The sequence below is a fragment of the Hylobates moloch genome, unplaced genomic scaffold (assembly GCF_009828535.3).
Source record: "Hylobates moloch isolate HMO894 unplaced genomic scaffold, HMol_V3 SCAFFOLD_1, whole genome shotgun sequence".
Lineage (NCBI taxonomy): Eukaryota > Metazoa > Chordata > Mammalia > Primates > Hylobatidae > Hylobates > Hylobates moloch.
In genome coordinates this window covers 21,802,873-21,827,767 of record NW_026652276.1, presented here as the reverse complement: position 1 = coordinate 21,827,767, position 24,895 = coordinate 21,802,873, and the positions used below count along the sequence as shown (strand labels likewise).

Genomic DNA, 24,895 nt, shown 5'->3' with positions numbered 1-24,895 from the left:
CAACGAGATAAGTCAGACATTTTTATCTGTATTTTAAATAGATGAGAATTCTGAAATGTACTTGTCCGAGGTCACATGCTAAGTCAATGTTAGAAGTGTTACCGAAAGCCAGTCTTGCCGGTTCTGGCTTATGCTCTTGCATTGCTCCAAGAAACAGGAAAACAAAGGCTGAGATAATAGGGATTTATTTAAAAAAAAACAAAAACAAAAAAACTCGGAAACTACTTTAAGTTTCCCTTGTAAATATTTTTTCAAAATATCAACCCATTACATCTGAAGAATTTCCCCCTTGGCATGTTCTGCACGAATCCTACAGAGTCTATGTGGCAGTGAGGAGAGCCAGACAGACATTTGAGCTGTGAATAGCACGAATCTATATGAACTTTTCATGTACTGTTTAGGGTCAGCAATCCCAGTCCAGTGATGCTAAGCAGTGCCACTCATGAAGCCCGAAGCCCTACCGCCTCTATAGGTATTAAAGAAAGAATGCTAAAAAGGTAAGAATTTAGAAGAATAAGAATGGAAGAAATGACCTAGGAGACAGGGGTAAAAGCAGAAGATGGCACAGCGGTGATACCAGTTATACCAGTTGCCATTGCTTCAAAGTCTACTGGAGTGTCGGGGGTGGGAGATAACCCCGATAGGAGGAGAAAGGAGTAGAAGGACTACCATAATGAGGACTGATCAGATGAAAGGGTGTTTGATATTGGGATAAAGCTGGGGGTTTTATATTAATAATCATAGTAATAAAGTTAATGGCCCCTAAAATAGGAAACACCTGCCAAGTGGAGTGAGAAGATGGTTAGATCCACAGAGGCTCCTGCATGTATTAGATTCCCTACTAAAGAGGGATAAACTGTTCAGCCAGTCCCAGCACCGGCTTCTACTATTGAGGATGCAAGTAGGAGTAGGAAAATGGTGGGGAAAAGTCAGAAGCTCATTTATCTGGGGAAATGCCATATTGGGTGCACTAATTATGAGAGGGACTAGCCAGTTACCAAATCCTCCAATTATGATTGGTATCACCATAAAGAAAATAATGACGAATGTGTGGGCAGCAACAATAACATTGTAAATCTGATCAGTGTCAGAGGCTCTGAGCTGGCATTTAGAATCACCCCTTTTTCCAGCTCTTAACTGACCTATGTCCTTGCTCCATTTGGGACGGCCTAAGGTAGTAGCCAACATGAGTGAACCTTTCACTTAGGTTTTTTCAGGTCCCCGTAGACATGGCCAAAATTAATGAAAACAGCTGATAGCTATTGAGAGGAGCTTATAACAACAAAGCTAACATTTATTGAGTCTTCTATGTGCCAGGCTCTGTTCTAAGACTTCTATGCATTTGAGCTCGTTGAATTCTCACAGCTCTATGAAGTAATTTCCTTTTATGGATGAGAAAAATTGATGCATAAAGAAGTGAATTATCTTGTTCAAGGTCACATAACTAATAAGTGGCAGAGTTGGGATTCAAACCAGGGCCCTTGGGATTAGTCATTATGCTATATAGATAAACGCTGAGTAAATATTAAATGATTCCAGCAAGGACTGAGTCCTCAGCCTCTCTAGTGCCATTGAGGCTCATAGGCATGCTGCTGTGTTCCTTGCTCAAGGTGCAAACTGCGTGCAAATAAGAGACACAGGGCAGAATAAGCCCTCTGTGGACTGACTATGTAGACTGGTGATTTCATACCCAATATGTTAGTCTCCTAAAAGCCTGTAAAAACCAGTTAGCTGAAGGTTAGGCAAACCACAACCTCATGAAGGAGCTTCTTCCTGTGATTTAGAACATGCCAATCTCAATGGACTTGAGCTCAAGAGTGTGGATGTGGCATTTCCAAGCCCTCCTTCACCAATGAGTTCTGGGGATATGTGGTATTCAGCCTTTCAATGAAGGTAGGGGGAGAATCAGTCCTGAGAGGTGGTAGAGTCAGGCCAGGGTTACTGGCAGCTTTCTGTGAATGAGGAAAAATAAATTAGGAACAAAAGTAATTCTCTGTCTTCATTGATTTCAGAAGCTGTTTATTTACAAGTGTCGTGCAACTTTCCTTCTCCTTTGCAACAAATTTATCACTGGTGGAGGGAAAAGATTTGCTCAATGGTGGCTCCAAGAGTCTTGCGGAGCTTAGAGCTGCCAAGATCAGGAAATGAAACACATACTTTTTGCTAAGGCAGTTTTTTTTCCCCTCATCAGATCAGTGGTCATGCAGAGAAAAGGAACATTTGACAGGTACACAGGCAAATTTTGTGGCAAGAAAATAGCCATAGACTCAAATGTATTGTAGCTTCTGATCAGAGCCACTTGAAATAGTCTGTTCAGTTAAAACAGGCCAGCTTTCGAGTGTTGGCTTCTGAGTTCCCGGCTTGAGGAAGGTTGAGTAGAATCTAGATCATTGCTTCTGTGTAGCTGTTATAAGGCATTATAGGACTCATGAATCCAATTAGAGTAGAGCAATAGGATTTAAAACAAGTAGGAATAATTTACCTTCAGGGTTAGAGCATGCGACATTTCCTTTGTTCTCCCAAGACGATTTGGCATTTTATAGATTACAGGTCTGTGATGATGCTGAATATCATTTGAACCTATCTAGTTATCCAGCACTTTTTGAAGACATGGGGAGGAGATAGCCTTTTACTTACCCCTGTGAAGCATTCCCAGTACTCATGCAGCCATTCTGTTTTTCACTTTCAGTATTAAATTCAATAAATTACATGAGGTATTCAACACTTTGTCATAAAATAGGTTTTGTGTTGGATGATTTTGCCTAACTGTGGGCTAATGTAAGCATTCTGAGCACACTTAAGGTGGGCTAGGCTAAGCTATAATGTTCATTAGGTTAAGTGTATTACATGCATTTTTAGCTTATGATATTTTCAACTTATGATGAGTTTATTGGGATGTAAGTTGAGAGGCATCTGTACGTATTTTTCAAATCCAAACGGAGAAGATGTGAATGCTATCTGGCAAGTCCAGGACATGATTACTAGCTGTACATATTACAAACATTGAATAAGTTCCCGTTTCTTTTGAGTACAGCAAAGCGTAAAGAGGGAGAAGGGCCCCCCTCTGCTTCCCCAACAGAGTTTCTTCCTAGGGTTTTGTTTTTGAGTAACTTCAGCAAAAGAGAAGCTCCTTGCTGCAAAGCCTAGTGAGCTCCTGGGGAGGACGTTTGCTCCCTGCTTTCAAGTCAGTATGACACAACCAGCTGAATGGTGGCAGAGTCTCCACTCACCCCTGGACCTGGGCTCTGCCCTTGAAGTGTTCCCTTTGGGAAGTGCTACTAAGAGCTGTTCAACCACTGGGGTGAAGGTGGGGGCTTGGAAACATATGTCACAATCTAAGCATCGAAGGAGGAGCTTGGTGCTTGAAACAAAATTGAAGTATAACCAATCGGCAGTTGTTGTTGATTGTCAGGACCCTAGAGTTAAATGTGTATTTCTGTCCCATGCTAAAAGTAGATATCACCAATAGGGGAAGGGGAAGAGTCTGTAGGCAGTCTGCTTGTGATAGATCAAAGCAAGGAGCATCTCTCCATCAGAAAAAGGCTTTATGGAGCAGACGGTTTTAGGGTTCTTACTCTTTGAAGATTGTGTGGGAAGACTGACTTTCTGCAGTACTGCAGGATGGAGGTAGACATATCATACAGGGACATCTGGGCATCAGAACAGCTTTGTCTGCTCTGACAAGGATAAAGCCTTGGCTGATGCCAAATTTGGTTTAAGAACTGGGAGGACCTGAGGTTCCTATGCATCCCCGAAATGGAAGTGCGCAGATTGCTACTGTCATGGCAATGTGAGCCTGAGCATAAATGGACAAGAATTCTGCTTTTCCCCTAAATCTGGCATAGGGAGAAGCTGGGGTAGAGTGTCTGCCCTTGTTTCTGGTCCAGGAATTCTCCTTGTTGCCTCCTCTGGATTCCTGCCTACTTTAGCTGTGCCTGTGTGGCCTTCTTCTCACCATTTGCAATGCTGCAAATCATTTCTCCATTATAACCCTCTTCATTGTGAGATGGTGGGTGGGAGGGTAAGTTAGACCAAATATGGCAACTAAGTCTACTCAATTTTCTAAAATTTGAGTTCAACCAAGGTGTTATATAATGGCTAAACTGTAAATGAACCACCTTAAAAAAGATCTAATGAGTTAATTTGAGTCAGAATTAAGGTAGTACTGTTTTTAACTTTTTATTTTGACATACTTTCAGACTGAAGAGCAAAGTTGCAAGAATAGTACAAAGTTTTTTCAGATGCCTTTAATCCAGAGTCCCCCAATGTTAACATTTTACTGCTTTTGTTTTCTCTCTGTCTATTTTTTGACAGATTAAGAAAAAGTTGCAGGCAGATGGTTCTTTACTTGTGAATTCCTCAGGATGTGTTTCCTAAAATAAGAACATTCTCTTACACAACCACAGTACAATCAAAGTTATAAAATTAATATTAATGCAATACAATCAGTTGATCTATAAACCTTACTCGGATTTTGCCAGTTGTTCTAATAATGTCCTTTAGAGTGTGTGTTGCGTTCAGTTTTCATATCCCTTTAGCCCTCTCTGCTCTGGAACAGTTTACTAGTCTTCCTTCAAAGCAATACCTATTTAAAAGCATCTAGAGTAGATTAAAGGAAAGAATCAAAATATTACTGAGGCCCCCAGCTTTCCCTTAATGTTTGTAATAGAATTACACACTAACAGAATTTTTACTTGTATACATGGTCACCCTCTTAAAGACTTCATTTACGAGATGTGTCCATCACATTTCTCTGGATGTGACTATGGGGTTAAAATCTTGGGCAGTAAGAAGTGAGTAGAAGTAATGTGTACAACTTCTAGATCAAGTCTTATAGGCAAAGAATGTGTTTTTCCTTTCTCCTATTTTTTATTTTCGCAGTATGGTATAGGATGTGCTGGTGGAAGCAGGAGTGCTCCTTGAACAAGGAGAATGATTAACAGGATATCTCTGATAATTGTGAAGGAACCCTAGCAGCCCTTGGCAGTCTTACCTAATCTCCCCCACTCCACTCAGTCTTCTCTAAAATTTAAGGACTTAAAACAAAACAAAACATGACTACCATGCCATTATCCCGTTTAAGAAAATAACGTTATTATTTAATATTATCAAATATTCATACCTTGTTTTCTTATTATTTACTTTTTAAAAAGTTTTATTTAATTTATTTAATTTTATTTCTGAGAAGACAGAGTCTCGCTCTGCCACCCAGGCTGGAGTGCAATGGGGCATGATCATGGCTTACTGCTGCCTCAACCTCCTGGGCTCAAGCAATCCTCCCATCTCAGCCTCCCAAGTAGCTGGGACTGCAGGTGCACGCCACCATGCCTGGCTAATTATTGTATTTATTGTAAAGACGGGAACTGGTCTCCAACTCCTGTGCTCAAACGATCCGCCTGCCTCAGCCTCCCAAAGTGTTGGGGTTCCAGTGTGACCACCATGCCTGGCCCTTTGTTTTCTTAAATGAGGAAAAAAAAATCTATCTTGTATGTGTCATTATGATTTTGGGTTTCTTTCTTACAGCAGCTGTACCAGTAACCTGACCAATGCAGTTGTGTAAGCTACCATTTACGAAATTGTTCAAATCTCTGGAAGTATTTTTGCAAAAGGAGAACGAGAACACCAAATTTTACAGTATAATAATATAACAATGAGGTGAAGTCATGTAAAAATTTTATATTGCTAATTTTATCAAGACTGAAAAATTTTGCCTCCTTTAGGCTTTTAATTAGCTTTTAAAAATCATTACATTTTCTCATTTGCATTAATGTCAAAGTGTATTTTTTGTGAAATTACAAGGCAGTTTTTGTTATGCAAATTTAAAGTGTTCTTAGAGGAATTTTTGCTTTAAAGATCTGCCCCTGCAATTTTAGTATATTGGCATCAGGTGGCAGTGGAGTTGCGTATGTTCTGAGCAGTCTAGCCTGCAGTTCCACTGATGACATTGGTGTGAGTCCCTAAGCTAAACATTGGACAAAAATATGATGTGCTTTCTTAAAAAAAATGTGATACAAACTGAAGAAAATTGGCCTTACAGAAAATACAAACAAATCATATATTTTTCATGTGTTCTTTAGCATAATGAAGCTAAAACATGATCCTAATGTTAAACTAGCAAAAAGACTTTATTTTCCACTTTCTAATTCTCCTAGAACCATTCTCATTAACATCCCTTTTTCTTAATTGCATTTTTCAAGTAAGGGAGTTGTCTTTCTCTTGTAATCTAGACACGGTTAGTCTTTCTGGTTATCTAAAATGTCCTGAATTTAAACCTTTCTCTTTAGCTTCTTGCTAAAATTATTCTCTTATTCCTAAAATATTGAAGGAAAAGATTGTAAATGGTTGCTCTTTATTAAGATCTGTGTTTATCGCTGGTTATACTACATATGGTATTTTGCCACTCAGAATTCTTTCAAAATTTTCCCCTCATATAAGTTAACAGAGTTTGGGAACCTATTGGACCTAATCTGAATACAATCATTTTTTACTTTATTAACAGTCTTGTTTAGCATCTGGGTTACCAAAGGTAACACCACAAAGAAGACAGAAAATGGAAGTAAGGGGAAAAATATTTGAATTAGTTTTTGTTACTTTCATAAAGATAAATCATCTTATGTGATTTGCTTTTTACCACCAATGGGGGCTACAGGAGAGAATGCGAGGGGAATTTTCTACATTTCCCAGTGAAGGTACAAAGAAGCCAGGAACGCTTTGGTTCTAAAGCCGAGTGGGGATAAGTCTGATGAAACTATGTTGCTTGATCTCTTTCCTGTGACTATGTCACTGTATATGGCATTTAGGAGCATTTCCTCCTTGATGCATTTTATTTGGAATTACCAGTGTCATTTGAACTAGAAATAACCATTATAAATGTTAGGTACCCAATTTATGATTTGGCATTTTGAAATCATTGCATAAATTAGAAAATAAAATCTGTAGCTCTTTGTCCTACCCAGGGGCAAATATGTCCCTGGAAAGTTGCTTCCTGTTACAGGTAGATTTGGACCTAGAGTGCTGTCTAGCTCAGCGTGACCTGGATGTGAGACATGGAGTCAAAGGAGATCATTTTGGAGCTTTAAAATTTGACTGCCCCCAATGGATTTTGGACTTGCATGGGCCCTGTAACCACTTTGTTTTGGCTGATTTCTCCTATTTGGAATGGCTGTATTTACCCAATGTCTGTACCCCCAATGTATCTAGGAAGTAACTAGCTTGCTTTTGATTTTACAGGCTCATAGGTGGAAGGGACTTGCCTTGTCTCAGATGAGACTTTGGACTGTGGACTTTTAGGTTAATGCTGAAATTAGTAAGACTCTGGGGGACTGTTGGGAAGGCATAATCGGTTTTGAAATGTGAGGACATGAGATTTGGAGGGGCCAGGGGCAGAATGATATGGTTTGGCTCTGTGTCCTCACCCAAATTTCTTCTTGAATTGTACTCCCATAATTCGCACATGTTGTGGGAGGGACCCGGTGGGAGATAATTTGAATCATGGGGGCGGTTCCCCCATACTGTTCTCATGGTAGTGAATAAGTCTCATGAGATATGATGAGTTTATCAGGGGTTTCCACTTCTGCATCTTCCACATTTTCTCTTGCCACCACCATGTAAGAAGTGCCTTTCACTCCCTGCCATGATTCTGAGGCGTCCCCAGCCATGTGGAACTGTAAGTCTAATTAAACCTCTTTTTCTTCCCAGTCTTGGGTATGTCTTTATCAGCAGTGGACTAATACACACACACAGACACACACACACACACACACACGTATATATGTATCAATGTAATTTGTAGCTTTATTTATATCAAGGAAATACATAAAAAATATGACCCAAAATAAAATGAGCTATTTATTCATGAAATATTTATTGAGCACTTACTATATGTCTGATGCTGTATTAAGTGATATGACATCAAAGATTTTAAAAATAAGATTTCTATTTCCACGGGGCTCACGGTCTCTTGCATGTAACACATACTTAAAAGGGTATAGAGTAGATTAATGAGAGACTTGAAATATTATTGAGGCTGTCAGTTTTCATTTAATTCTCATTTTTTAAAGGTATGAACCACTGAGCTATATAACACATGCATAGTCTTTGTTAGAGCTTCTCTTTAATAAAAAGAAGAATTAAGGGAAAACTTCTAAAGTTTGGGACTGAGATTCAGCTACAATGTGACTCAGACCCTAAAATGGGCAACTTTCTGGAAATAGCAAATCCGCTTATAATAGGAAGCAGTTTTCCAGTGACATTTTTTGCCCCTGGGGAGGACAAATTTTGCAAGATTTCCCTACTTTATTCTCCCCCACCCAAATTATTTTCCATATATTAAAACATTCGGACCTCACAACAATGTGAGGCAGTAATATTTCTATCCTCATTTTTTATATGAGAAAACTGGCATACAGTATGTATTAATAACTTATCCCAAGGTCACATAGCCAGTAAGTGCTAGCTAGGATCTAGACACAGACAGCTGGACTCCAGGATCTGTGCTTTTAACCACTACTCTACACACTGATGGTCTTGAGCAAGGGGAGAGGGATGGGCTATCTATGACAAAAAACATACCCCTCATTTTGGAATTTCACTGCAATGCATCTAACGTGAATTGAGAAATCAACATGACCTGGCAGTGATTTAAGCACCAGGAACTCAGAGTCCTCAAGAACTTACCATGAAGTAGGGGAGATAGACATATCTACAAATAGCTATAGTGAAAGGCAGAAAGCAACCAATGCCCTAAGAAGCTGATGCCTTGTCAGCACAAAGGAGGAAGGAAAGATATTTCATCGCGGTTTTAGTGATTAGAAAATCTTACCTAGAGATAATTATTGGTTTGGGTTCTGTTTGTTTTGGATAGAACTTTTGCTGCCCCTTTTATTCGGAATGGGCAATTCTTGGTTTTATTCCTGTTGGATGAGTTTTTTTTCCCCCCTATTATTTGGGAGTACTACCTATCAACAATCAGGAAGTTTATAGATTTGTGCTTAGGCTGACACTTCTGTCTTCAGTCCGATGGTTACTTTATTCAACAATCTTCTTTCAGCTCAGAGAGTTTCAGGGCACTCACCTCATTGTTGGGTGATTGTAAACTGGTTGATATTATCCAGTGCTTAGCTCTTTTTGGTGGAGGAAGCACCTTTCAGCTGGAGGCCCTAGACCTACCCCGGGACCAGGCACTCACATAATAGGCACTCAGAAGTAAATGTTCATGGAATGAATGAAATGCATGAAATGCAAACAATTCACTCTGAGAATGAGGACCCCTCCCTATCTATTTATCATATTGCCTAGTCCAATACACTTTTGACATCCTACCCTTTTAATAAGGACAGAAGCGGTTCATTAAATAAATTAAGCATTAAGTTGAGAACATGAATGTCAATATAGTCACAGGCTGTTAATTTGCTGATCACTGATGCGTCCAGTGCCCAAAGGACCTGAGACCTTGCACGTATTGAAACAGCAGGGGATTGGCACATGGCTGAGACATACTGGGCCAATACGGAGCTCACACAATTCCACAGAATCATCCAAAATGAAATTCTCTTCCCTCTTGAAAAATGGTTGCTCCTTGGCATCAAACTTTGAAAATATCTAAGTGATTAGGCCCTTCCATTCCCCTTTGACTGTTTTATTTCCATTTTAAAATAGATTGTACTATTTCTTACTTGTAATTTGGCCTAATATTGCCTTGAAATAAGAGGGCAATAAAGAAAAGGAGAAGAAATCTTTGATCATCTGTCATACTGTGGAAAATCTGACAGTGACTTCAATTAACAGATGAGACCCCAGAGAATTTCCTAGCCTGATCTTCCCCCAGTCCTCTGTCTAATTGAGTGGAGGAAAACAGCCTTCACTGGGACCTTGGATGGCTTCCGAATGAAGCCATCGCGTTTCAGTGAGGCTCAAATCTCTGCCACGCTCCGGGCTTTTTTTGCATGCTGCTCTTGCTGGCTGCTGAAGCATAGCAGTCCAAGGATGATGGCATTAGTGAGCGGCGGTGAAAAAAGCACTGGAATGGAACACGGGAGAGTTGAGTTCCTGCCGGCTCTGCTGCAACCAGCCTTGGGAGCTCGCAGGTGCTCCTTGCTCTTTCTGGGCCTCAGTTTCCATATTCATACATGCTTGGATCAGAGTCTCCAGGGTCTCTTTCAATTCTGACACTTGGTGAGTCTTTCTTGCCATGGAGAAAATAGAAACGAGCTTAAACAGGATAGGTCTGAAAGATCCTTGCTTGGCCCATATAAAATTGATATACTAGAAATGGAATTTTTAGAGTGTCTTTGGTAAATGTGAAGACAGGTGAGGCCAGAGGGCAGGATAGACTATGAGGATGGTTTTGGAAATGCATCCGCAAAACCCTTCATTCTTCCCTCCCCCTCCCATGCCTACCCATTCCCTACAAAACTACTAAAGGGATCATATCTGCTAAAATATGAATTCAATTGCATATTTTTCCTTCTGAACTGTAAGTGCAACAAGGGCAGGGACCACATCTATCTTGTCCACTGAGGTATCCCTAGTGCTATGCCAGTATAAGGTGTTGCTTGGGGAGGATGCTCCATTAATATTTGTTGAATGAGTGAATGCTTGCATGCTTACAGTTTTTCAATGGTTAATCATAGATTTTAATTTCCAAGTTGAAACTCAATACTTTTATCCTTAAATACCTTTGTGATTTTGCCCTAGTGACCTCTTTATATCCTAATTTTCCACAAGCCTCCGGAATGGATTCTTCCCTCCAACTATCCTGCATTATTTGTAATTCTCCTAGCTTGTCACGATGTTTTGCATTCTGTGTCACTGCGCGTGTTGCATTTTCCAGGAATATTTTTCTTCTAGTTTTCCTTCTGGTTCATCAAAACTCACAACTCTCCACTACTCCTGAAAGCCTCTTTTTTTTTTTTTTTTTTTTGTACAGAGTCTTGCTCTGTTGCCCAGGCTGCAGTGCAATGGCATGATCTCTGCTCACTGCAACCTCTGCCTCCCAGGTTCCAGCAATTCTCCTGCCTCAGCCTCCTCAGCACCTGTAGCTGGGACTACAGGAGCACACTACCATGCCCAGCTAATTTCTTTTGTATTTTAGTAGAGACGGGGTTTCACTGTGTTCCCCGGGCTGGTCTCGAACTCCTGAGCTCAGGCAATCCGCCTGCCTCGGCCTCCCAAAGTGCTAGGATTATAGGCGTGAGCCACTACACCTGGCCTTGAAAGCCTTTTTTGACTCCTCCTTCTTGATTACGATGTAATTGTCTCTTCACTAGTCCCCCGTGGCATCTGATGCACACCTCCACCTGAATAACATGCTGCTCTGCAGCTCTCACAGTGTCTAGCACACTGTCTAAATATAATAGATGCTCAGTTAATGTTTGTTCAATGAATGCTTCAAGGAGTTAAGCTCTTAGCCCCTATTTCAGACTTAAAGCACTTCCACGTTTTCTCCTCTTCTTCCATGTGGAAGGTCCCAGAGTCTGTCTGCTTCCTTCTGTTGGGATTCTTCCACAACTAGAAACTTGGCTACAGAGAATTCCATTTTTTTCTGTTCAGTCCTGGTTGTTGTCCCAGTGAAAGTTCACAGGCTCTTTTTGTTTATGTGTTGATTACTTCATGGAAATAGGAGATAATAAAAATAACAAGCTGGTCCTGGTAGTCAGAGTTATCACAGTGGCTATTTCTCACTGCCCTCTCTACCCAATTCTGATCATCTTTCCCTTAGTTTGATCCTACTTTTAGATATCTTATAAAACTTTTCCTTCATAATCTCTCTCTCTTAGGCCTCAGGATATGGTTGAGGCAGAATATTAATTATCTATTGTTACATAACAACTTATCCATTTAAAATAGCAAACATCTATTATTTCACACAGTGTCTGAGGGCCATTAATCCAAAAGTGATGTAGTTGGGTAGGTTTTGACTCAGGGTGTCTTGTGAGTTGCCATGTTGTTGGCTGGGCCTGTAGTCTCATCTAAAGGCTCAACTGAGGAAGGATCCTCTTCTAGTTAATTAATTCCCACGATTGTTGGCAGGCCTCAGTTTTTGCAGGCTCCTGACTGTTGGCTGGGGGCCTCCCCTCAGCCCCTCAGCATGTGGGCCTTTCCATAGGTCAGTTTACAACCTGGAAACTCAGAAGTCTCATATCACTACTTTTGCCATATGCTACTGATCACATAGACTCAGCCCTGGAACAGTGTGGGAGGGACTACACAAGAGTGTGACTATCAGGAGGGCGGAGCAGGCATCTTGAAGGCTGATGATTGCAGGTAGAATTAGGGCCATTCATCTCAAGTAGAAAATAGCATTTTAAGAGATTCCCACCTAGATGATGCCCAGTTTGGGTGGTCTCTGGTGTATTTGGGGATGATTTTCTCTTTTTCTTCTTTTGTTATGGTCTATAGATTTGTGTTCCCCCCAAATTCATATGTTGACACCTACTCCAGTGCAATAGTATTAAGAGATGGGGCCTGTAGAAGGTGATTAGGTCATGAGTGCAGAACCCTCATGAATGGGCTGAGTGCCCTTATAAAGGAGGCTCCAGGGACCTTGTTTGCCCCTTCCACCACGTGAGCACAAAGTGCGATTATGCCTTCTATGAGAAATAGGCTTCCACCAGACACCAAATAGGGGAGAAACTTGGTTTTGAAGTCTGGCATTAAAGATCATAGCAATTGTTTGTGATAGAGCATAGGTTTTTATTTCAATTTCTACTAGGAAGTTCCCTGAATGTCTCATTTTTCTAAGATGATACTGGTGCCTTGATCTTGGGCTTCCCAGCCTTTAGAACTATACAAAGAATAAATTTTTGATGTTTATAAATTACCGAATCTAAGGTAGTTTGTTATAGCAGCCTAAATGGACTGACACATTTCCTTATCAGTGTTATGGAATTTTAATCCAAACACTTTTTACAATTCAGGTACATTGTTTCAGCTGATGCTGCTTTTGACTATTTGGAACAAACGTGAGCATCCCACGTAGTTAGGAGTGTAGAATGCAATCTTGGCCTTAAGCCATCCTATTTCCTAGAGTCCAAATGGCAAATTAGAACCAACATTTCTAATTTTTGCTTTTAAGCATAGCATTATTTTCAGCACACTGAAGGTAGGTGTCAGGAGGGCAGAAAAGTGCCTAAGGCATGCTAAAATGATAGATTTTTTAAAAATCACCTGCTTTGTGGTTACTTCTATTGCTTTATAAATTATACTTCTGTGTTATTTGCATAAGTGATTTTCTAATTAGTTAGAATAGAAGTCCTCAAGGAAAGACAGCCAATGCTGCTGCTCCTCAGAACCTAGTAGATAAATTGACTTGACAGAAACATTTCCAGGGGAATATATTTTAGGGCCCAAGGGTCAGAACGTGGTGTCATGAAGTGGATCAGCACACCACCGCATGAAGTCTCCTGATCCACACAGTTCTGTGCCTTCACAGCTCGGTTGCTGGACAGTGGTCTTCAAAGTAACACTTGCAGGGTCCTAGGAACAGGGTACAATGGGGAAGGGCAGAGATGGTTACGGGTGGCCATGAACAAGGAAAGTTCCAGCCCTTCCTGTCTACCCTTTCTGCAAGTAGAGAAACTCTATAATTTTTTTTGTTTTTTCTTCTTTCATGTTTAAATATTTTATTTACAGTGAAACCAGAATTTATTGTAAAATGGAACCAACATGGCACATGTATACATATGTAACAAACCTGCATGTTGTGCACATGTACCCTAAAACTTAAAGCATAATTTTTTTGTTTTTAATATTGAGCTTCACCTAACCACATGTGCATTTTGAGAAGAGATTTAGCAGCTTCAAAAAGAAAGCTAAGAACCTGTAGTCTGGGAGTCAGTGTAACTGGAGCATCTCAGGAAGGCATCCCTGAGCACATGCAGCTTTCTTGGTAACCAACTGAGTGAGCAGAGAGATCAAATGAGTTGTTCCTCTTCAAAATTTTCCTTTGGGGAAACCAATTTTTTTTTTCCTAATGATGTTGCTTTCATTCAATATGTTGTTAACTGATGAAATCCTATCAAAAGACTCAAGAAATTCTTCCTAATAACATCTCGGTCTTCAGAGGGAGGATTTCACTGTCCTGAAGTCAGTTGCAGCTGAGTCTGGAGTGGGGTTTCTCAATTGTGGTACTACTAACATTTTTGGCTGGATAATTCTTCATTGTGGAGGACTGTCCTGTGCACAGCAGCATCCTTGGCCTCTACCGCCAGATGCCAGTAGCACCTCACTTCCTAGTTGCGACAATCAAATATGTCTCCAGACACTGACTAATGTCCTTTGGTGGGGGCAAAATCACCCTCCCTTGACCTCTGCAGAGAAGCACTGGTCTGTTGAGTACAAAGAACTGCCAACACTACAATGCCATTTTTGGCCCTAAATCTGAGGTTGAGTATGATGCACTGCTCCAGCTTTTCATGTGGTTGGTTCAGAAACAGACTTGAAGGAATTCTCCAAAGAGAAATGCCAAGAAATTTTGAATAAAGTCCTGGCATTGCTGGAATAAGTGTTAAGTGTTTGGTCACCTAAGATAACTTCTTGGAAGCTGGCAGGCTCGTTTGTTGTACCAGTCTAGTAGGTTTGTTGTAAAGCAGGCTTGATATGTTACAGGTTTGTTTTGTTTCTCACCAAAGTGTCTTCCTTACCCAAGGAAAAACTAAAGAGGAGAAAAAAGCACAGTACAATTAATCTTGTTGTTTTAGTAAAATTTTGGCGGGAAAAATAAGAGAGAAACTTGGTTTTGAAGTCTGGCATTAAAGATCACAACAAATGTTTGTGATAGAGTACAGGTTTCTACTCCAGTTTCCTTCTGGAAGTTTACTGGATATCTCATTCTTCTGAGCTATAAATGTAATCTCTTATTGTTATTTAATCACAAAAGATACTTTGTTTCCCTACCTGGCACTTGAATAAGTTTCCATTTTTCCCCTCTGCATGACTTCAGGTTAAGAACAACAAAAACAACAACAAAAGAAAAGCTTCGTTTGAAGAGAATCTGTCTCTAATCAATCGCAGCTGTAACTTACGACACCGCCAATTAAAAAGCCTGGGCTTCGGCTCTGCTCATTGCGGAGGCCACGTGCTGACCTACTGATCAGTCACCTTGGGGGCAGCAAGGGTCGAGGGGCACCTGTTTGTCATTTCCTATCACAACAGTGCCATTTGCAGGAATGTGCAGGGAGCACACAAGGATGGTATGGGCATTCTTCATCAGACATCTCTGATTGGTTTTTGGAGAGAGGCCCCAGGAAAGAAAGTGATTGCTTGGTGCTGAGCTGTGGGGCTCTGTTGCAGGAACAGCATGTGATCCAGAGGCTAGGCTATCCTTGGAGGAGAAGCCCGTGTGTTTCCTCAGTGAAGACCAAAAGCAAGAACAGAAAGTCTACAGAAAAATACAGTTCAAGAGACCTACGGAGCCCCCAGTTGCCACGGTGTGAGGAATAGATGAACAGAAATCTAGAATTTGTGTAGGTTAGGTGCTTTCAGCAGAAAGAGCTATGTAAATATCTAGAGGAATAAATGAATTTATTACCAGATTATTTTTTTGTTATGGGCTAAGGTCTTCAAAGGATGGGGTTGATAATGAGATCTGCCTGATGTAGGAAACAGACTGAGATAATTGCTGTAAGCCACCAGAGCTTGGCACCTAATAAATGATAGATATAATTATAAAAATAATGGCCATCATTAGTATTAATAGCTCAGAGGCTATTACATATCCCTGTACATATCCAAAGTAAAGGAGAGAACAAGGTAAATATGGAGATGGCTTAGACCTTCAAGCTAATTGTGTCTCAGTTACCTATTTTAGGCAAACTGTGAATGATCCAGATAATTCTCTCTGTCCTTGTATTAGTTTCTTGTGGCTGCTGTGACACATTACCACAAAGTAGGTGGCTTAAAACAATGGAAATTTATTCTCTCACAGTTTTGGAGGTGTGAGGTCTGAAATCAAGGTGTCAGTGGGGTTGCGTGCCCTCCATTCATCCCCAGATCAAATCCTGTCTCAGTGGCCTGTGTCCTCACTGGCAGAATAGAAGGCTGGGACCAGGGTGGTGATACCGGCAGGATGTCCTGACAGCGGCATTCCCCTGTGTTTGTTTATACTTAAAACAACTCTTCCCTGTGGTCCAGGAAGGGTGAATGGAGAGGCTCTGAGTGGAGATGACAGGGCTTGGTCACAGATTGCATGTAGGGTTGGAGGCCGAGAGTGGCCGATGATGACGGATTTCTTGCTTCGGAGACTGGCAGTGTTACTGACAGATGTGAGGAAGCCGGGAAGGTGACCCATGCTGAGTGGGCAGCTGGTGAATTTGCTTTTAAAGAGTGGATTCTGGCCTCATTAAGGCGTAGACAGCTCCTTCCTTCTCCATGGAGTCACCTCAACTTCATGTCACCAAGACCAGTTCTACATTTCAGCTTTTCTCTTGCCTTGTCTTTGTGTGTGTGTTTTGGGGGAAGGGCAGGTAACGTGTCAGCTTCACATCCCAGGTTGTCAGTAGTCGGAAAATAAAAGCTCCCTGAGACCTCTTTTTTTGATAGGTCTGCAGAACAATTTTTACCAACTATTTGTAAACAATGTGTGTCACTTCACAAGATTTATTATTTTCAAAGGTAGGAAAATATACAACTTCTTATGCTTAGTCAGTAATTAGTTAATAATAAATTCCACCAAAGAACTTCTGTAATTTTCCAAGTACCAGATGTTTTGCTTCTCAAATATCTGTTTTTCCCAGTCATTGACTGCTATTCGACCATTTAACTGGTTAATATGAGCACCAAGATAAATAAATGGAGACCTTTTAACCCACAGAGTTTGAGTGACAGCTTGGACTAAACCATCAGTCTCATGCTAAAAGAAAACACAAAGGTAACCCTTAACAAAGTTAGACACAGACGTGTTTCGAAGGTCAGGTAATTTATTTTTTTGAGAGAGAGGAAGGGTATAGAATTAAATTTTATTAATTATATGTATATTTTTAGTCTCAGGAAGAAATATCTATTTAGTTTTGCAATACTAAAGAACTACACAGAATGACTCAAAGTATTATATATTACAGAAGAGGTCTAGACATTGTGGGTTTTCTAAATTAAAGTTGTTTTTCTCTGCCTCCTGGGTCTTTGTGTTCTGTCACAAAAATGTTTTTCACTACAATGATTTTGTACCATTTCAGTACTTCTGATCAGATGTAAACACCTGAAAAAATGTATAATGTTTTTGTTCTTTCAATATGACTTAGCCTTGAGTTGGAAACACTGTCATATGAATTTATGGTTTGTACAATCCAGAAAAATGAAATAGTAAAATATCTTGTGGTTTTGCAAACTGCAATTCAAACATGCACACATGCTGAGGCACACACATGTATGCACACATATATATATACTATATATATTATATATAATCACACACGTATGCACATACACAGTATCTGAGAAAAAACTGTCCAGTCAGAAGACTGAAGAGTAGAAGTAGAATCAAAACAGCAGGCACCCTGGAGAAAGCTCCCAGAGACAAGTTGCCTCATCAGTAAAACACTTTCTTGTCATTTCCTCAGCTCAATATTGAATTGCACCAGCATTCTCATGAGATTGTATATTAATTTAATAGACATTTCTGTTGGAAATATTTCTCCCCCAGTCATGCAGATTTTATTTCTCTTTGCCTCATCATTCCTCCTTTCCCAAAGTGAGTCATTAGAAACGTAGGATGTGATCCCACACTTGGTTGTGTTGAAGTGTAAGTCATTAATAGATATTAAAGTTTCTTAGTCCTGAAAGGAGATCCTCTTTCCAGGTGGGGAAGAGGAGGAATGGGTTAAAATCTGGGGGTGTGTCTGGCTTGTCTGTTTACACCCTGGCACTCCCTCAACAGGGAAAATCACTCAGGAGCCCAATTAAGGGGCGGGTCTGCTGGGCAATTGCTCAGAAGTGTTAAGACATCACTGGAAAATTGGAAACAGCCTGTCAATTAATTCAGGTTATTACACTTAACCAGAGACGTAGGCAGCACCTCCAAATGGAACTTCAAAAATGAAACACTCCTTTCCAATGCCTTCTCTAGCCCACTAAATAAATACTGGATTTAAAGAATATCAATCTGAAGTGACCCCCCAATTGTTGGGCTGCCTGGTGCACCCAGATGCCTAGAGACCACCCTGTGGCCAGGGCCACTCGGTGTGGTCCCTCACTTTTCTGACCACTCCCTGTCACAAGTGATGGGCAGCCCAGGAGTGCCCAGAGTAGGAGACATGGCAGCACAGCACTTCTTGGTCGTGTCCATAATGAACTCTTGGCCCTAATCCCTGCCTCCCACAAATGTTAGTTCAGTCCATCTGCAATTATTTCCCCATTAAATAACCATGACTAATATTATTATTTCTTGCAAATGGCTTTCCTTGTTTCTGCCTGAAATAAGTGACTTCAAAGTCATAGTCTGCGTTCACAACATTGGCCTTGCTCCTGACTTCTCTGTCCCCGCCTCTATTAATCCCATCCTCCCATCCTCCAGCCCCGCCCTCCCAATTTCTCCCTGTGCCCACCTCACTCCACTACCTGGTGCCAGCCTCCACAGATGCCCTGCCTGTGGGTAGGATGAGCTTGGCTGTGGAATGGAGCATTGCTGGCTGACTTTAGTCAGGATTAGTTTTTAAAAGAACTATATCCAGACCTTGATAAGAGGGTGCTAGAGTGAAAAAAAATTTCCATTGTAAAAGAAGCTTAGAAAACAAACAGTTCCAAATTAGCCACAATAAAAAGATGCATTATACATGATTATAGAATGCCTGGTAAGTTATAGACAAGTTTAACCTGCTCCAGAAAACTTGAAAGGGTCTGCTGTGCAGAGTGAGGTGGGAGTCTTTGTCTTAGAACCTCTACCTCTCTCAGCTTCAAGTCAAGTTTCAAGCATCATATCCCAGATCACAGAGAGATTTGAGAATGTGAATGGTCACGACTCTCCTAAAAATGTTGTCTGATGATACACTTACAAGAGTTCCCTCTAATCTGCACATTTATATATTCCTAGGAAACTCTTGCTCCAAAGCAAAAATTCCCACATTATTTTATTGTTATATTTCAGGTGGGTAACAGACCTATGAATAGAAGGGAATAAAACATTATTGAGCTATTATGACTCAGGACTCAGGAGGATATTGAGCTATGATGATAGCTCAAATTTATGTATATTTATAAATATATAAACTCCTGAGTCATAACAGTTCAATATCATAGATATGTATCTTTATTTTTTATCAAAATATCAAAAGTTTTTATGGACAAATATTAGGATTAGTGTTAAACTGCTATAACCCCTAAATTTCAGTAGCTTAACACAATAATTTTCCTTTGCAACATAGCTCAGTTTGGTTTCAGGACAATGATATCAAGGATGGGGTGAGAGACAGAGGCGGGGCCTCTGCTCCACATAGATTCAGAGACCCAGGCCGATGGAAGACTTCTACAACATACAGCTTCCAAGTATACCTTTGATGTCAACACCCAGAGGGAGGGAGTGAAAACAGCATGGAGAAGTGAGTTTTGGAGGTTTTATAATTCTGGCTTAGAAGTTACATGTGATCATTTCTGTATCCATTTCATTGAGTAGAACTAAGTCTCAGAGACACCCAGGACTTCAAGGTTGACTGGTAAATGTAGCCTAGCTGATACTTAGGAAGAAGAGGAATGGAATGTCTGGTGGATAGCTTGCGGTCTTTGTCACAGACACCAAACTATAGAAAGTATGATTCCCATTTAACAGGGAAGCTATAACTTGTCCAAGATAACTCAGCTAGGAAGAGAAAGGATTTGGGGGTACAGGGAGCCCTGGGACCTCCAAAAATTAATGATTAAGGCACTGCAGTAATTATAATTGCTATTTATTTTGCTATTTATTGAGCATTGTGCTTTTTTTTTTTTTTTTGAGACAGGGTTTTGTTCTGTTGCCCAGGTTGACATGCAGTGGCCCAGTCCCCACTCACTGCAGCCTTGACCTTCCAGGCTCAAATGATCCTCCCACCTCAGCCTCCCAAGTAGCTGGGACCAAGAGGTTCTTGCCACTGTGCCTGGAGAATTTTTGTATTTTCAGTGGAGACAGGGTTTTGCCATGTTGCCCAAGCTGGTCTTGAACTCTGGACTCAAGTGATCCGTCTGCCTCAGCCTCCCAAAGTGCTGGGATTACAGGCGTGAGCCACTATACCCAGCCAGAGCATTGTGCCTTTACTTCACAATGATAGTAAAATGTATATTTTATTATCCTAGAAGAGCTAGGCAAGAAAACTGAGGCTCAGCGTTGTTCTGTGTGTCCAACAAGAACAAAGTTGGACTAGGATGTAAACTAATTTCTTTCAGACTCAATAACCTATCTTTGGCCAAACTTCTATAATGCTTCTTACCTTGTCTCCTTAGATTCAGCCCTGAATTCGTAATAGCAACTGGATGGAGGTTTGGGGAGGAGTAGGTCAACTAGTTTAGCTATAAGTAAATTTTGAGTACAGTTTGTCATTAATTAAGTACAACTTTCTTCCTTCCACTGTTTTAAGAAACAATCCTCCCATTGATTCATGCAACTTTGATTGGAAGTCTCAGTGGCAAAACGTGCATTTAAATTGTGTAAATATTACGGTACTACTTTCCCCCAGATATTTGCAGTCGTTATCCTGCAAAAAATGGGGGATGGGTGTTATCATCATAAATATTTATTGAGCACCTTATTCCAGAGGAGCTCATGATTCTGGGAAATGGGAAAGCGTACCATAGGTTCCCCGTTCTCTCAAGACTTACAGATGGAATGGGGAGATGGAGCATGGATATATAACAAGATAAATGATAACACAGGGTGGAGTTTGCTAGGAGCCAAAGGACCGGTGCCAATAATAAGTGCTATAGGATGGCTGGGAGATGGTTTTTGAGCAGCTGCTAATGTGCTGGCCTCAGTCCTGGGTGATTTCATGTTATCACATGAATCCTACAGGAACTCAGTGGTGGGAGTAATTGCTGTGGATTGGGATGGCCAGAACGTCTTCAGAGGGGAGGTAAGACTTGAGCTAAGTTGAATTATATGGTGATATTTCTCAACAGTAATGAAAGCTGGCTGAGCGAAAACCCAGAGCATAATTTCTCACTGGCTGGCTGCTCCAGATAGTAATAGCTTCAGTGCCCTTCAGAATGGAATTTTCCTGAGCCTGTGAAGATGTGTGAGGTGTACCCAGCAGGTAAGCATTCTTCCATTTGCCTTCCACCCATTGCTTTAATTAAATGCACATTGCTTCTCCTGGTTAGTTCTTCCAAGCCTCCAGAAGTTCTGGAATGTCACTGTAGCAGCTGAAATGGCAGTTCACTGAGTAGAAATGATGCAGACAGGGAAAGGGATCTTTAAAGTCTTTTTTTTTTTCATATTGGTGATGGGGGTGGAGGCAAGGAGAAGGTGGTGTTGGGCTATCAGACCAAGGGAAAGAATGATTCTGGGGAAGATTTCTTCTACTTTCTGAGTCCTTTTCTGATGTTATGGCTGCTGCTTTTTTATATATATATATATAGAATTCAGTTAGATTTGTGGCAGGAGGCTCCCAGATTTACACTCTTCCTCCAGGAATTAGGGAATCACAGAAAAAATAGCTACAGTTATGGAGGGCTTTCTATAAGTTTAAACCCTCCATATGGATTATTTTATTTAATCCTTACAATATGCAGGTACATTTTACTGATGAGGAAATAGAAGCCTAGAGAGGTTAAACAAGTCGCTCGAGATTATATTGCTACTAAGAGGTTTAAAGAGGAATTGGAATTTTCAATTTTCTTTAAACTTTAAAAAATGTAACAACTTTGGGGGCTGGGCGTGGTGGCTTATGTCTGTAATTCCAGCACTTTGGGAGGCCAAGGTGGGTGGATCACAAGGTCAAGAGATCGAGACCATCCTGCCCAACATGGTGAAACCCCATCTCTGGGTGTTGTGGTGCGCGCCTGTAGTCCCAGCTACTCGGGAGGCTGAGGTAGGAAAATTGCTTGAACCAGGGAGGCGGAGGTTGCAGTGAGCCGAGATAGTGCCACTGCACTCCAGCCTGGGCAACAAAAGCAAAACTCTATCTCAAAAAAAAAAAAAAAAGTAACAACTTTATTAAGATATAACTCATATACGTTACAATTCACCCTTTTAAAGCATATAATTCAATGGTTTTTAGCATATTCAGGTGTGCGACTGTTACCACTGTTGCTTTTAGAAAATTCTCATCTCCCCAAAAAGAAATTCTGTACCCATTAGCAGCCATTCCCTAGTTCTCCCCAACCCCTTGCTCCCCTTCAGCCCTAGACAACCACTAATAAACTTTCTGCCTCTGTGAGTTTGCCTATTTCATATGAATGGAATAATATAACAGGCAGCCCTTTGTCACTGGCTGCTTTCACTTAGCATAATGCTTTCAAAGTTCATCCATATTACAGCATGTGTCTGTACTTCATTTCTTACTATGGCTGAATATTCTATTGTATGGCTACACCACATGTTACTTAACCATTCATTAGTTGATGGAAATTTATGTTGTTTTCATTTTTTTTGCTATTATGAATAATGCTGCTATGAATATTTGTGTACAAGATTTTTTTCTGTAGGCATATGTTTTTATTTCTCCTGGGTTATACCTAGGAATGGACTTGCTAGATCATAGGGTAACTCTATGTTTAACCTTTTGAAGAACTGACAGATTATTTTTCAAAGTGACTGCACCATTATAGATTTCTACCAGCAAAGAATCTTCCATGTAAACCACTCACAAGGACATTTATATCTTGATCACTTTTTCTTTCTCTATTTTTCCTGGGGGGGACAGAGTCTCGCTCTGTCCCCCAGGCTGGAGTGCAGTGGCGTGATCTCGGCTCACTGCAACCCCCACCTCCCAGGTTCAAATGATTCTCCTGGCTTAGCCTCCCGAGTAGCTGGGTCTACAGGTGCCCACCACCATGCCCGGCTCACTTTTCTATTTTTTTAAATAGAGACGGGGTTTCACCGTGTTAGCCAGGATGGTCTCAATCTCCTGACCTCGTGATCCGCCTGTCTCGGCCTCCCAAAGTGCTGGGATTACAGGTGTGGTTGGTCACTTTTTATACACACAAAATACCCATACAGCTTACTATGGCTCTAATAAAAACCATTGAGAAACTGGAGAATTTTCTTGATGAGGAACCTTAAAGTCGAACTCCAGGTTTGGAAGCTTCAGTGCTTTTTGATTTGAAGATAGTAATTGAGCTAAATGCTGATGAGATAAATGATGAGAGCTGCCATATTTGTATGTCCCTTCATTTCCTGAGGCATTAGGGAGATTTTCTGCATATTTCTAGAACTGAGTGGTTTTTGGCAGTACATGTGCAGGTGTGGCAATAGCCCAGGATTGTCTATTATTCTGAAAAGCCATTGACATTTGCTGAAAGACAGCACACAAAAGAAGACACGCATAATATCTATGCATATGTCATGCTGATCTCTTGAAATGTTAGGTACTCTGGGCATCAAGTTTACTGTCACTGAATTGCAAGTGACATAAACCCAAGGCCATTCTTTTAAGAGGAAATAGGAGAAAGGAAACCCAGAAAGTAATTCTTTTTTGCTCTTTGCAACAGATATGTTAAAGGGGCCTAAAAGGTGATTTTCAACAAGTAATACTTGAATGAGTCTTGAGCCTTTTGGTCTGGGAATGGAGGAGCATTTGCCGAGTGTTTATTCTGAGTGCACTGGGTGGATGTGAGAAGAGAATAAGCCATGGTCTCTTGTCTCTGGCAGTTTCTAGCCTGTGTTACCACAGAGTAACTCAATGCTAAGCTGTGGCTGTAAGTGCTACAGGGATTGAGGGGAGGGAGAGGTGGAGTGTGTGGGAGAGGTGGAGTGTGCAGCAGTGGCAGCTAAGAAAGCTTATGCAGGAAATGGGAGCAACCTTACAGAAAGCCAAGCCTAGGACCGAGTTAGGCTGGAAGGAATGGTGTAACTATTCCAGGTGGGGTCAGTGGTACCAACATGACAGAAGCCACAATGTATTTAGGGGTCAATGGACAGATGGGCCTGGCTGGAGCAGAAGATGTATGGGAAAATCGCAGTGAGGAAAGGCTAGAAAGCAGAATAGCATCATGGAAGGAGCATGGGACAGGGAATCTGGACATATGAATTCTGCTTTTAGTTTTGCTACTAACTGGTTTTCGATGTAGGCTCTGCGATTTAGTATGGGGCTTCTGATTCTTAATCTATAGACTATGGGAGCTGAACTAGTCCTAGTTCTCAGATCTGATTTTATATGACAATTCCCCAAGTGTTTATTTAAAATACAGACTCCTGGGTCCATCCTGTGAACATCGTGTTTCCGTAGATACGAAGTGTGGTCCCAGGGTCATGGTTATCTTGCTGCACAGTGGAATTATTTGAGATGTTTTTAAAACTAGGGATGCCTCAGTTTCAACTCCAGAGATTCTGATTCGATGGGTCTTGGGAGCAGTGTAGGCTTTGGGAGTTTGCAAGGCTCGCCAAGTGATTCCCAGGGGCAGCTAACCTGAGAAGCATTTATCTCTGGTGGATTTGGTGCCCCTGGTTGATTCCGAAGTATTGGAGGCCTGGCTGGAGACTCCATGGGAATGGAAGGACTCCAGATCTAATCCTAACTCTGAAGGACTTTGATTCTGTAAAAAGTATGCTGAAATCAGGTGGTGAAGGGCCTTAAATGCTAGACTGATTTATATCACATCTTGTTTTATAGGGAGCAGGAAACAAGTAAGATGTTTGAGCTGAAGAGTAGTTTAAGACGTCTCACCTTTGTACATTTCATTGTTTAAGGGCATGAGAGCCACCACCAGGGGAAGAAAAGAGAAAACTGCCTCTTCATTCTTGCGTTTATCTGGAAAGGGTGACCACTGCCAATTCCGT

At 41.0% G+C, this 24,895-nt stretch overlaps 1 long non-coding RNA gene across 1 annotated transcript in view; it reads left to right on the top strand.

The window, feature by feature from the left end:
* Positions 1-24,895, top strand: part of LOC131380760 (uncharacterized) — an 89,071-nt gene that overhangs the window by 34,823 nt on the left and 29,353 nt on the right. Inside the window, exon 3 of the long non-coding RNA XR_009208933.1 lies at positions 21,076-21,209. This is a non-coding gene — a long non-coding RNA (uncharacterized LOC131380760). The remainder of the gene's footprint in view (positions 1-21,075; positions 21,210-24,895) is intronic.